This window comes from Pteropus medius, unplaced genomic scaffold (genome assembly GCF_902729225.1).
Source record: "Pteropus medius unplaced genomic scaffold, Ma_sr-lr_union100, whole genome shotgun sequence".
Taxonomy (NCBI): domain Eukaryota; kingdom Metazoa; phylum Chordata; class Mammalia; order Chiroptera; family Pteropodidae; genus Pteropus; species Pteropus medius.
This window is the reverse complement of record NW_024345600.1, coordinates 2,756,535-2,770,743: the sequence shown is the minus strand read 5'-3', so window position 1 is coordinate 2,770,743 and position 14,209 is coordinate 2,756,535.

The window sequence follows — 14,209 nt, the reverse complement described above, 5'->3', positions numbered from 1 at the left end:
GCTTTGGTGATGGAGGCCTCACCTACTGCTGCATTTAGGCCAGAGTGAATTGCTCAGAAATGTGCACAAAACCCAGGAGGGCCAATCAGAGCCTTCCCTGTGGTTTGATAGAGAGACAGGGAAAGAGCAAGGGGGCTTTCTTCTTCGCTGGCATCATGAAAGCTGAGAATCAGAAATCCTGGAGAGGCTTGGAGCCATCTTTGCCATTACCTGTGGGCGTCTGCTGAGAACAAAGATGAGGAAGAGGAAAAGAAGCAGAGACAAGAGATGAAGAGAGACTCAGCTCTGATGACAGCTTACCAGCTGTGCTTCTCGGTCCCTCAGTAAATCCCCGAGTAGGACTAGCACCAGTAGAAAAGGGGCTGCTCAAGTGCTGCAAGCCCCAGAAGGAAAGAAATGTCTTCCTCAGTTATCCTCCTGAGATGGGGTCCCTGGCGGACAAGGGAAATGGACCTCCCTGGCCCCAGAGTAGAGCCCAATAGTCAGCCTGGCTCACCAAGGAACTCACTACTCTGACACACGGGGACCCTTCTGTCTCTATCAAGAATCAGATGATGACCGTACTATAGATTCAATCTCCTCTTCTCCTTCAAATGGGAGTTTTTAGTGAAAAGTCTCTTCTGATAAAATCATATTTAATTGAGGACACACTAAAGGATATGTCCCCAAATTCCCCAGGATCTTTTAAGTCTCTTGATCATGAACAATAGCACAATTTCTAAAAGAGCTACCATAGGAACAGTTACAAGAAATTGAGGGAGTGTCGAATGTACACTTAACCTCAAAATAAGGCCTTCCTACGAGGGAGTCATCATGATTATCATAAATGGAAACTTAAACTGGTGTGTCTGTGTGTGTGTGTGCACGCGCGCGTGTGTGTGCGTGTGTGTGTGTGTGTGTTCACACATGTAGAAAAGGGAGAGAGAGAGACAGAAAGAGAGAGAGAAAATCAACCATGTTTGGCACAGGCTCAAGAATCCTTCAACCTGTGACCTTCGGAGACAGAAGGATGAAGGCCCAGGGGCTGGGAAGGGGGAGATTGGAGTACTCGAGTAACAATTTCCATCTCAAAAATCAAGGTCTATATTGACGCTAGGGCACAAATTGGGCAGCCAACATACTTGTACTTAGGCTCCAAGGGAACTCGATTAGTCTCAGTCCAATGTGGGTGCAGGAAAAAAAAAGAATGAAGCAAAAAGTAAAAATAAGAAGGCATTCAAACACATTTTTTAAATCTAAAAGAAATAAGACAAGTGGGGTAAGAGGGATATGTTTTAATGTTTATAAAAAATCTGAAGCTAAAAATTGAAATGTCTCCTATGACTTTAAGCTGAATAATCATTCTTATAAAAGTATGGGGCGGGGGAAGGATAAAAGAAGAATCAGAAAGCAGATCTGAGGTCAAATTTTAGTGCTACCGTTAGTGTTCATTATAACAAGTTATTTAAACATATAGGCCTCATTTTGTGAACGAAGTATAAAATGAGAATAATGCTGCCCGCTTACAGGGCTACAGAGAGGAATAAATGCCAACGTGCATGAAAAGTGCCCAGTACAGTCTCCAGCAGGCAGAAAGTTCAAAAAGTACAAGCTTTCATCCATTTTCCTCTTCCCCAAGCTCCAGCTATGTTCCCAGTGCTCAGACCAGGGCTTCTAAGTAACGGACTTACTGCCCTGATTGTGAAACAAGACTTTGATACCAATGGACACATGTCACATCCTCAGGTGCGTGCATTACATATGGCAGGCAGAAGGCTAGGAGACTTTTGACTCCTGCTGGAAAGAGGAAGTTAGTGGATGGGCCATTCCAGCACACGTAGAAGTCCACCTGCCATGCTGGCACCACCTTTCGCTAGGCTCCAGTTGATCTCCAGCTACCATTTTTATGTTCACAACAAGCAACTCATGGGGTTTAAGTGGAATTGCAGAGTGAGAAATATCCATAGCAAATATCTCTTTTCCAAAACCATATGCTGGGCCCCAGGCCAAACAGCAGGACTCATGCCTGCCTCTGATTTCCTTGAATCAGCTGCCAATGGCTTTGCAGCTCTGCTCCCCAGGTTTCTGGTAAAGCAGCTTAAATCTTCAAATAAGCCATGACTGTACAGATACAAAAGAATGGCAGGTTTGCCAAAATACAGGGTACTGTGTCTTTGAATGGGGCATGAGAGGGGCAGGAAGGCAGTTATCCCTGCACACAGGTGTGTAGATACAGATCTTGAATGCCTTAAAGTAGGGGGTGTCATGCAGAAAGCGATGGGCAGTTATTATTCTTTTTTAATAACTTGTTTTTCTAATTTCAAAAGTAATATATATTTAATGTAGAAAACTTAATACCATGTTAGGGTAATTTACATGAGCTCCTATAACAAACAGCCTCGAAATCACAGTAAATTAACGGACTGAAAATGTATTTTTCACTCACACATTGCTAGACGTTCCTAAATGGATGGGTCTCTTTGGTGATTCCTCTTTAAGCAGTGACTCAGGGACCCAAGATTCTTCCATCTGGCTGTGCTGCTGTCCCCAGAGCCTCAGAGTCTTCAGCTAGATCTTTTGCATCGTTTGACCAGTTAAAAGCAGAGAGAGAGGATTTCCTAGGATTTTCTGAATCCAGGCCTACAAATATATCACTTTTCCCACATTCCATTGGCCAGAGTTGATCCCATGGCCAACCTACCTGCAAGGAGTCTGGGAAATATTGTTTTCCTGTGTGCATAGAAGGAAGATGGTATGGTATAGCTAACACAGAGCTCTGCCTCTGCCACGCCACCTAACAAGTATACAGGACACAACAGATATATATACTTGCAAATATACAATATAATATACCTGCAAAATGGCATCATACAACATATACTGTTTTATAGCATACATTTTTTTAAACTTTGTAACTTCACTATAAATATTTCTCAATAATCCAATTTTAAGAGGCTGCATAGCATTATTCTGTATGGATTACCATAAATTAATTTTGCCAATCTGTTACAAAACTGGTTCCAATTCAATTACTAGATAGTTCTTGTTTTTTTATACACTACAATGTAATATGAGCTTGTGTAATATTTGTGATTATTTCTCAGAATAAATTCCTAGAAATGAAATTTGTAAATCAAAAGTAAGCTCATTTTTAGGGCTGATAAAGTGTCTTCAAAATGCTTCTTTTCCTAGGATTTTGTGTTGGGAAGTTTAACCATCACGGTAATATCTTCTGCAAATCTTTGCTCAGTTCTTACCAGACGACTCTACATTTCTAGAGTTATCCCTGCTAAAGTGTACTCATCAGCTTCTATTTGCTGAGGATATAGACAACTTTGGTGAGTTAAGAGGGAAGGGAATATGCAAAGTCACAGGGACTAAGTTTGGCTGAGTCCATGGAACACACCAGGCATAGTGCAATTTATTTTACAAAGAATCACATTTACTATTTATGACAAACTTAAGAGGTAAGTAAGTGTTGTCCCAGCATTGCGAAGGACACTACGATTCAGGAAAGCTCAGTCGTGTCTCTAAGACTGTTCATGGTGAAGTGAGGACTCAAAGAGGACCTGCCTTGTGCAAGACTGTGAAACTGAAGAGAGAAACATGTCGTACTCCATTATTTCTCTTTCCTCATTTTTGGATTGCCGTGATTCTCCTACCTCTAACCCTGTTACCCTACCAAAGCAGGAAAATCTCCCATGAGAATATGAGAAAGGGCACTCACTGTCAGGGAATCAAAAGAACTAAGCCGGGGTCCTCTCTTGGTATTTTTCAACCAATGTGTTACACTTACCTTGGTGATTCTGTTTTCTCATCTGTTGAAAGAGGGATTCAGACCAGATAACCTCTGATTCTCTTTCATGGCCCAAAATTATAAGACAGAGAAAACTAGACTTAAAGTCCAAAGATCAAGACGAGGCTCAGATCTGTCACATACATGTTAAGTAAACCTGGAGAGTCACTACCCCCTTGAGTCTCCGTCTCCCTATCCATAAATGGGGAATTTAATCCAGATACATCTCAGATTCTTTTCCAGTCTGATTCCAGAACTCTTGTAGAACCTAGCCAAAGAGCTAACACATAGTAGGAGTATAATTAATGTTTATTGATGATTAGCTCTTCAAGTCTCTCCATTCTGACACCCCTAAAAGGTGCTAAACATATACTTCATTGCATGGAATTGGGTTACCGCTTGCCCTCATGTTATTCCATGAGAGAGACAGACTTCTGATACAGAATGTTAGCTATGATATCACATCCATATCCATCTCCAGCACATCCAGACACATGACTCTGTTATAGTTGGAGAAGGCTTTGCTCAGTTGCACGTAAATGTTTACTAGTAAAATATGATCAAATATTTGGGGTTCCTTATGTTATCCCATCAGTCCTAGTGAGAGAAGACCATAGGAACACTGACTTGTGGTACCAGATGTTTTTGAACTTGGCTTACCGAACCGGTTTTGAAATTTTGGGCAAAGTATTCTACATGCAAATTGAGAGACCTGAGCCCACTACTAGGCATTGAGAATTGAACCAAATATCATAGTGGAATTATAATCTGGACACCATGGTTCCCAATATTGTGAGATCCAAAGACCTCTTGGTCAACATAATTAAAGGCTATACATGGCCCCCCCTCCAGTACACACACACACACACACACACACACACACACACACGGCTAATCTTTCATAATATTAAACACTGAGCATGCTCCAGAGGGAAGGATCCTAGAAATCTTTTGCTGGGCCAGACACTAGCCCTTTACTTGCTGGATTATGGGGACATCTGGAAGTTTCCTAGAGAGAGGACAGAACTGCTGGGGTTGTGGGGCACTTGTCAGATTTGGAACCAGGAGGCATTTGGATATTTGAACCCCCAGTGTAGAAATACTAGTGTAAACTACTTAGCAGATTTGCAGATACACATACAATTTTGCATACAAATTCAAGAGATTAGGAATTTCTTAGATGTTCATAGATACCAAATAAAGAATCTCCATATTGTTGGGCTTTCCTTCTGAAAATAAAATCAAACCACTTGGTTATGTGGTTTAGGTATAGTTACTTTACCATGTGAGATGTTTTTGTACCTATAACATGAATGAATAAGACTTGCCTACTCTCGGAAGCTCCTTCCATGAGGTCAAGTCTATGGTCAACGACTTAGTGAAAAACTGCAGCTCTCATGTTCTTCGCTTTTTTAAAAAGTTCAAATGCTGCCTCCGCAAACCCTTTTCTGGAGCTAACTGGATATAAGTAAATTGGCACGGGGTCAAACATGCAGAATAGTTTTCTAAAATGAGTCATGAACTGCCATGAATTAAAAACTTGTTTTGCAGTCATGGGAGTTAGGGGACAACTGGGCACCATAGACTGTAAAGTGACCTTTCCTGGGTTTGACTGCTTTGATGAGTCATCTTTTGGCCTCCATTACTCCAAGCAAAGCAATCGCAGTTTCTTTACCTTCTCTTCTTCACTCCTATTTCTGGTCTGAAATAGATTAGCAAAGGTCTAAACCTAGAACTTTTTTTTTATTTATTTTTTTATGGTGACATTGGTTAACGAAATCCAATAACTTTCAGCTATACATTTTAACAGTAAGGCATATATATTTACATTGTGTGTTTACCTCCCATAGTTAGATTTCTTTCTGTCACCACGTATTTGACCCCTTTTGCCTCATCTACCTCCCATCCACTACACTCTGGTAACCACTAGTCTGTTGTTGGACCTGGAACTTTTGAAAGGTTCTGACCAATGTGAGTTGAGAGAAGATATTTTCACCACTAGACACACTTCTGCCATTCAGTTGTGAGTTACTTCCACAGCTATATCTCAAATAATCTCTCACTCTTTCTCTCTTTCTCTCTCTTCCATTGTTCAAGTTGCTTTTGAAATCCCACATGCATCATGAAACAAAGGCCACCATGTTGTGCAGCTCCATTTTATTCTTTGTGCATGTGGCCTTGAAATTGAGCAATGCATTGGTACTCCAGAAAGCTTTCATGATAAACTCAAGAGTCTTAAGGATTTTCCCTGCCTGTCCAACCTGAAAGCTTCCAAGTTTCTTATCTTCTTCTGGGTCTATAAACACTCTCTTCCTCTACATTTCCCAGTTTTACCTATTTCTGAGCCTGTTTATTCATCAGGATAGCCTGGCTCTTCTTGTAGATATATTCCTCCACCGGAGCATCACCAACCCTAAGATCATTCATAGGGGCAGTAAAGACAAGTCTTACAAGAGGAAGTAGGGATAGATAAATGGGGAGGCCATATGCTAGGGCCCTAGAGAGGTCAGGTCAGTTCAGATCTTTTATGGTGATGAGCAGGAAGGTGTTTAAGCATAGGCATGTCACAGCAGGTCTTAGTGACACCATCTATGCTGGCACTGAGGTTTCTAGACAATGTTTTACCTCTGGTCATCCTCATACTAGTTTCCCACCCTTTTACGCACATGAACATAGCTAAGTTTTCCAAGGATTTAGAAATGACCCGGGTAAAGAGAGGACACATATGCACAAGGTTACGGACTCCTGTATGATCGCTTTGCTGATGCATACAGACTTACATGTGCTCGACTTTTGTGCATAGCTAAAAATTTAAGCTGAGCATTAATGCTGCTTTTCTCAGAATCTTAGGTGAAACCAGAATGGCTTGAGGCAGAGGACAAAAGGTTCTCCCATCGACTGGCTTTTAGATGTGACCTGCTGCACATTGGCTCTTTTCTTCAGGCCCCAAATAAGCAACTCCACAAATCTAGGAAGGGGGCAAGCTTTTTCCCAGCAGAAAAACCAAGGTGGCAAGATCAACAGCTACTGCCCTGAATGCCTGAAAACCCTTGTTGGGGGCAGTTTCCAAGGTGACATTGGAGCCAGAAAGGGGTTAATGGCCATCAGGAGAATGTGTGAAACTCTTTCATGGATAGAATCAGAGCCACTTGCCAGGTGAAGGATGCCCAGAATGGGCAGATGCTAGCACTTCTACATGACACTTGGGGATTACTCTAAGTATTGAAAAAAGAAAGAGGCCTTTAACAGAAAGTAGAGTTAGCAAACAAAAGAACAAAGTAGTGTCGTTTGCCTCACTGATTCTTTTAACTAAAATTTTAGAAAGCAAATACTTCAAGGGAACTAGCCCTACAAATCGATAAAAAGAAAGACAAATAATTCACTGTTTTTTAAAAAGTGCAAAAAACTTGACTGTGCACTTCACAAAGATGCATGGAACATTAATAAGCCATTCGAAGGGGCTCAGCATCACTAGCATTCAGGGAAATTCAACCAAAACCACAGTGAGATACCACTTCACACACACTAGAATGATTAAATTTAAGAATGACAATACCAAGAACTGATAAAGATGAACAGAACTGAAGATCTCTAATATTGTTGGTGGCCTTGTAAAATGGTACAGCCACCTTGGAAATCTGTTGCTATGCTCTTATGAAATTAACCCTGCACCTTACCAATGACCCTGTAATTCTACCTTCATTTCACTCAAGAAAAATAAACACATACATACAGAAAAGACTTGAATATGAATGCTTATAGCAGATTTAGCAATGATAGCCAAAACCTAAAAACAATTTGAACATCCATAAAAAGAATGAATCAAAAAACTAGGATATATTCACATAATGAAGAGAAAGAATAGATTAGTGACACATACAACCACATGAGTAAATGTCAAAAATAATATGTCGAACGAAAGAAGCCAAATGTAAAAGCTATGTGATTATATTTATATAAAGTTAGAAAATACATGTTACAGTCTGAATTGCACCCCCTCCCAAATTTACATATTGAAGTCCTAACCCCTCAGTACCTCAGAATGTGACATACTTGGAGACAGGGACTTGAAAGAGGTAAGAAAGTTAAAATGACTGTATTTTGTATAAATGTTGTTTGTCAGATAAATGTATTGGGAATATTTTCTTCCAATCTGTGGATTGTTTTTTTCGTTTTCTTAATGGCATTTTCTGATGAGAAGAAAATGTTAATGTTATAAAGTTCAATTTAGCATTTTTCCCTTTTATAGTTCGTGTTTTTGATGTTCTATCTGAAAAACTTTTGCCTTCCCCATAATGGTAAATTTTACCATGGTAAATAGGAAAACATATTTCCCTATGTTTTCTTCTAGATTTATAGTTTTACTCTTTATATTTTGTTCTATGACCCATGTTCATTTCTGAGTATGGTGTGAGGTAGTGTTTGCAGTTCATTTTTCTCCCCTATGTGGAATCTAATTGTTCTAGCACTATTTATTTAAAGAATTTCCCATCTCCAGTGAATTGCTTTCTGACTTTGTCAAAAAATTAATTGATCATATATGTGTAGATTTGTTTCTGGACTCTCTATTGTGTTCCATTGACCTATTCATCAATTCTTATGTCAATATTGCTCTCTCTTAATTACTGTAGCTTTATAACGAATCTTGAAATTTGGTAGTATCCTCCAACTATGATCTTTTTCAAGATTGTATTGGTAAATTTACTTTCATTGTATTTACATATTAATTTTAGAATAAGCTGTCAATTCTATGAAACAAGTCAGCTGAAATTTTCATGAACTTTTCACTGATTCTTTTAAGCAATGTTAGAAGAATTGCTATCTTAATGATACTGAGTCTTCCAATACTTAAATGTAGTCTATCTCTCCATCTATTTAGGTCTTTAATTTCTTTCAGCAATATTTTCTAGTTTTTAGTAGAGAGGTTTTTCACATTTTCCATTAATTTATTCCTAAGTATTTTATGTTTTTGATATTTTGTAAATTCTATTTAAATTTTTTTTATTTTCTAAGTTATTTTGCTTGTATGTAAAAATACAATTATTTTTATATATTGCCCTCATATCCACCATCTTTACTAAAGTTACTTATTATTCCTACTAGGTTTTTGTTGACTCCTGAAGATTGTATATGCATACAATCAAGCTATGTGTAAATTAAGAGAATTTGACTTTTTTCCTTTCCAATCCTTATGCTTTTTATTGCTTTATCCTGGTTTATCACACAAGTGAGGACTTCTTTACAATATTGAATAGAAGTGGTGAAAGCAAACATCTTTGCTTTTGTCCTTATCTTAGGGAGAAAGCACTGAAATATGCTGCTAGCTGTAAGTTTTTCATAGATATTATATATCAGATTGCAGAAGTTCCCTTCTATTTCTAAGTTATTGAAAGGTATGGGTTTTTTTTTCTATGAATAGGTGTTATACTTGTGAAATGCTTTTTCTGCATCTATAGAGATGATTTGTAGATTAATGTGGTAAATTATATTAATTGAATTTTTAATGTTAAATAAACTTTGCTTTCCTGAATAAGTCCCACTTGGTCATAAACATTATATATAAATTGTCTACATTTGGATGGAATTTCTAATTCTTTATTAAGAATTTTTATGTAGTCACAAAATTAACAAGTGGGAAGCCAAAATGTGAAGTCATGTCTATTTGATTTGCATCCAATATTCTTTCTAACGCAACGTCCTACTATATTCTACTGGGGCATGTCTGGAAGCCTGTGTTTTTAAAAAAAAAAATCCGTGGAGATCCTAGAAAATCTCCCCAGTGGCTGGTATCACTGAGATGTTCCTGCTTTTTGCTCCATGATAGGGGCCACTTAGAATTGGTAAGGTGGGCTGGTGAAATAGGAGCCAAGGGCACATCACCCCCAGGGAGATATTGGGAGGAATTAGCATCTTCATTATCAATCAAACCCACTTTCATACCTGGGAACAATGGTTCTATTCAAACCGAAGTACATTGTAAAAATCAATGAAATTTGAGTGGAGATACTCAGATTTGTGCCCAGTTCTGCTACCAGTTAGATGTGCATCTGTGTATAACATTTTAATCTGTCCGTGTTAGCGATTACTTATTAGAGATTATATAGAGTGCAAGTATTCCGATTAAAAACAATTATAATCCCAAATTGACCTTAATAGTGGATCATCAATATTTTTACATCTGTGTATGTAGATTTTGGTTATATCCTAGAAAATCAAGTGTCCTGTTTACCTTCCCTTCTTAGAGGAAGTACATTTAAAAATACTTTGGAAAAATATAATTAAAAAACACAGACCGAAAATATAATTAAAAAACACAGACCGAAAAGGGCAATAGGAACAAGAAGAAGGAGGAAGAGGAGGAGAAGCAGGGAATTGGGCCCAGTTCTTCATTTATGTCATATGCAGTGCTCAGCCTTTAAGGCCACAAAAGGGAGCAATTTATTGAAGTAAAAGTAGAATTCTCCAAAAACAAATTTAAACTCAAAGTAAGCATAGTGTCCAAGGCTCAAAACCTAACTTATTATTCATAGAATAAGTATTTTAAATAAATAATATTTGAAGTAATGGATAAAATAGAGCTTTGGCACATCATATAATTTGCATAAAAGCAATCTATAAATTCATAAAGGGAATTATATTTATAAAAATCAGTAATGATAGAAATGACGAGGCATTGTCTTGGCCAGAACTCAGCTTCCTACACTGTGTTCATCTGTCCTTTAAAGTTCAACAAAAGTCCAGAGTCCTTTGTCTCAGGTAAATCCGTGCAGCTTCTGAATGGAGCTGGGGTGCATGTGTTTCTCATTCCTCCAAGATTTAAGCTCCTCAAACTCTACTCAGAAGATTAATCAGATGTCAATCTGATAACCTATGCTCTCCTCCCTCCTGCTAACTCAAGTCCTGGTAGAATTTCACACGTACAAGAAGGTTGACTGCCCACCGCAGGCCATGGGTTTTTGGATCTGTGACCTGGGAGAGAAAGGTTCACAAAACCCTACAACTGGCTCACAATGTGTTTCCCTCTGCTGGGATCTGAGCGCTTCTTCAACCTGGCAGTCTCTTTTTCTTTCTTTCTTCTTTTTCTCTTTCTTTTTTTTCCTAATGAGTACCCAACAGCTGGGAACGGCTTCCTGAAATCTCTTCTTTGTTTCTCCATGAAGTGATGATGAATTCATGGGTTTGCTTAAGAAAAATAAACCCAGGACTTCCGGCTGCTGGATTCTGTCCTTTGTTCCCCAGATTAGACAAAAGGCTTATTTCTCTTTCAAACATACTGAATTATCCCCGGATCAAAGTCAAAGCCCTTGAAACAGTGATAAATGATAAGACCTGCTGGCCCTCAGCTAAAGGAATTCTGTGGTGAGAAAGCAAATCTGGTTCCAATAGAGGTAGCAGAAGTGAAGTACTTTATAATCCTTTTATAATGGGATTATTAAGGGTCAGTGGAGCAGAATTTTACTTGACTGGTCATTATGCTTGGAGGCCATAGGGCATATCTAAATAAGTATATTCACTGCTAGGGGTACTTTCAAACTTTACTGCTAATATTTATGATTTAAAATGTTAAAGAGTATTATTTTGAATAATATAAGTAATTGAGTGAATGAGACATTCTGGAGAGTTGAGTTTTTTTAATAGCCCCAAAAATTATTTTTCCTCTAACTCATGTTGAAGACTTTTCTATGATCATGAGCTAAGATCACTACATAGCAGAAAGAGCATTCAAGTAAGAGTCAAGAGAAAAGGATCTGTCTGATTCACTGATTCTTCCACTAACCAGCTGGGTGATTTGAGCCAACTTATCTTCCCTCCCAAAGCCTCAGTTTTCAAATCTGTCAAATGAGAGGATTGGGTTGGATCTCTAGAGCACCTCTCTACACTATTCCCCTTCTACGATGCCTTAGGGACAGTGGCCTCCACTCGTTCTTTCTTAAAATGTGAAAGGTCTTGAAGGAGGATCTCCATACTGAGCAACAATTCTCATAAAGCTAGAGGTGAGAGAAGAGATTGGACTGGATGTGCCCTTCCTATGGAAGATGCGTGTTGTTTTGTTTGAAACCAAAATCTAACATTAAGTCCACAATTTAGTTTAATAAGCATTTGTTTCCAAGCACTTCCTCGATGCAAGCAGCTGTCCTAGGTTCTTGTAGTTTCTCTAAATAAAAACAGAAAAGGAATGCGACCTTCAGAATCTCACTAGGAAAAATTAGATGTGTACAGATAGCAGCATTAGGAGGCAGCTGTGACTAGTACTGAACTAGAGAAAAAAGACAGAGGGATTACCTGGAAAAGAGATCCGCAAAATAAAGGAATCTAGTTAAAAACATTAAGTAAATAGCTGAAATTTGTTTTCTAGTGTTCTGTTGGCCTTTTTAATGAAGAGTTTAAAGAGAAAAATATCTCCGGTAAATGAGGGCTCTGATTATTTACTTTTAGGTCCATTGCTTTGCATTTACTAGCCCTGTCAAATGGGTCAAGAGGAAATGTATTTCCTTGAAGGTTTCCTGATCCTGTCTGTGATAGATGGCATGAATACCCAGGCTTTAAACCACATGACTGCTAAAAACAATTTGGCATCAAGGATGATTTCCTAATGGAAATGATAAAAATGAGTTAAGAAAAAAAGGGTCTAGAACACCTTCTCAGAAGATCAAGGAGAACAAGAGACGCCCATCGCTTTGAGGCAGGTTGGAGGAGAAATGAACAGGCAGATATCCCTGGGGACACCTTTCAAGTTCCAGATTTCAAGGACTATAGCGCCCCCAATGAAGGTTGGGACTCGTCATCACCAAAAGCCTTCCAGCCAGCAAAGCCTTCAAAGCCATGCATAACGGCGTCCCTGCCCTGGAGATGAGCTAAAAACATAATCTACAGATAATGTGTGATGCCTGCCTGTCCTCTGTGCTAACACTACACTAGGTGCTAGTGATTAAGTAAAACCCACTGGGTCCTTGTCCTCGGGGAGATTACAGCTTCCTGAATGTGGAATTGTTCTGTGCAGACAATGGTCTGTAAAGCAGCTTCCAAGGGTTCTTAGTATGGGATTTGAATGTCCTGCTCTAGGCCACCATAATCTTTATAAATGAGAAGCACTCTCCTGCTCCAGGTAGCATGAAGATGAAAACTGCCCAGCTGGAAATTGAAGCCAGGGCCCCAGAATAGAGACATACCAGCCAGAGCAGCTTGTGCTAATACGGCTTAATAGAGTTCAGAGGACTACAAGGCTGCTATTTTTCTTTTCTGAATGAGGAAAAGCATGGCAGAGAACACTGCTGCGGGGGAAAAGACCATAAAATGAGTTGGAAAAAGCTTTGTCATGGGCTGAAAAATCTGTATTTAAGAACAAAATTAAGTGTGTGGAGGGGGGTGGCTTTTACTTAAGACTTGTTTTTATACACAGAGTTATAATCTAAGACCCCTCCCTTCACCCCGCCCCACCCCTCCCCATGGGCTGTAAGGGGTGGGAATTAGTCTTGATACTCAGTTAAAGGTGAAGGTCTTTGTCGTACTTGGGGAAGAAAGAGCTAAAGATTGTAAGTAAACGACATTGGCTGCTGATAACATTGAGAGGGTCAGGGTGTAAACACCAGTAAAACTTTAGAGGACATTTGTTCCTCTTGAGATTTTTGACTTTCTTTAACTAGCAGTATATGGAACGTGGAGCTCTGTCTGTATATGGTGGTTGAGAATCTTCTCGCCCTCTCCCCAGTGGTGCCAGCCTCAGCGATGGGAGCCCAGTCTTTCACATCTTTTTATATAGTAGAAGTTCTTTCTTTGTTTTTTTTTTCTTTCTTGCATGGTCAACATGGAGGAAGTAACTCTCTTTCTGATCTCTCAAATTATTGATATATCTTTTGAAGAACGACTTTTCAAGTTAACTGATGCAGACCTACTAGAGAATTTCCCTACCCCAGAGGGCAACTTTTGTTCTCCTTGCTTCATGTTTTCATGCTGAGATGGTTACTGAGTAATAGACCAGCCTTTCTCTACAGCTTTAACCAGGCCCTTCCTGAACCCTCCCCTGATTGGAATTAGTATATGAATAACTAAGCATATTGTCGTCTTTCTCCTTTTCTCTTTCTTTGGCCCCACCCTCCTGACAGTCATATCGGGCATGCCCAAGCTGCAAACCAAAAGATACTTGGGAAGCGGAGTGGGGATGGTAGGGGGTAACGGGGAGCACAATTGAGTCTATGTGTCCCAACCACCTATTTGAACTCAGCTTCACCTGTAATAAAAATGACATTTTGATTTCCATCTGCTCAATTTTTATATAATCTTAATTGGTTCCTAAATCAGATATTTAAAGGATATGATCAATTACTACTTATAAACCCCAACATCTCAGAGTAGGTTTACTAAACAAAGCTAACCAATGAGTGGGCTTGCAAAATCTGTAAGAATTTCTCTTTGTCTATATAAGGTCCCATCCTT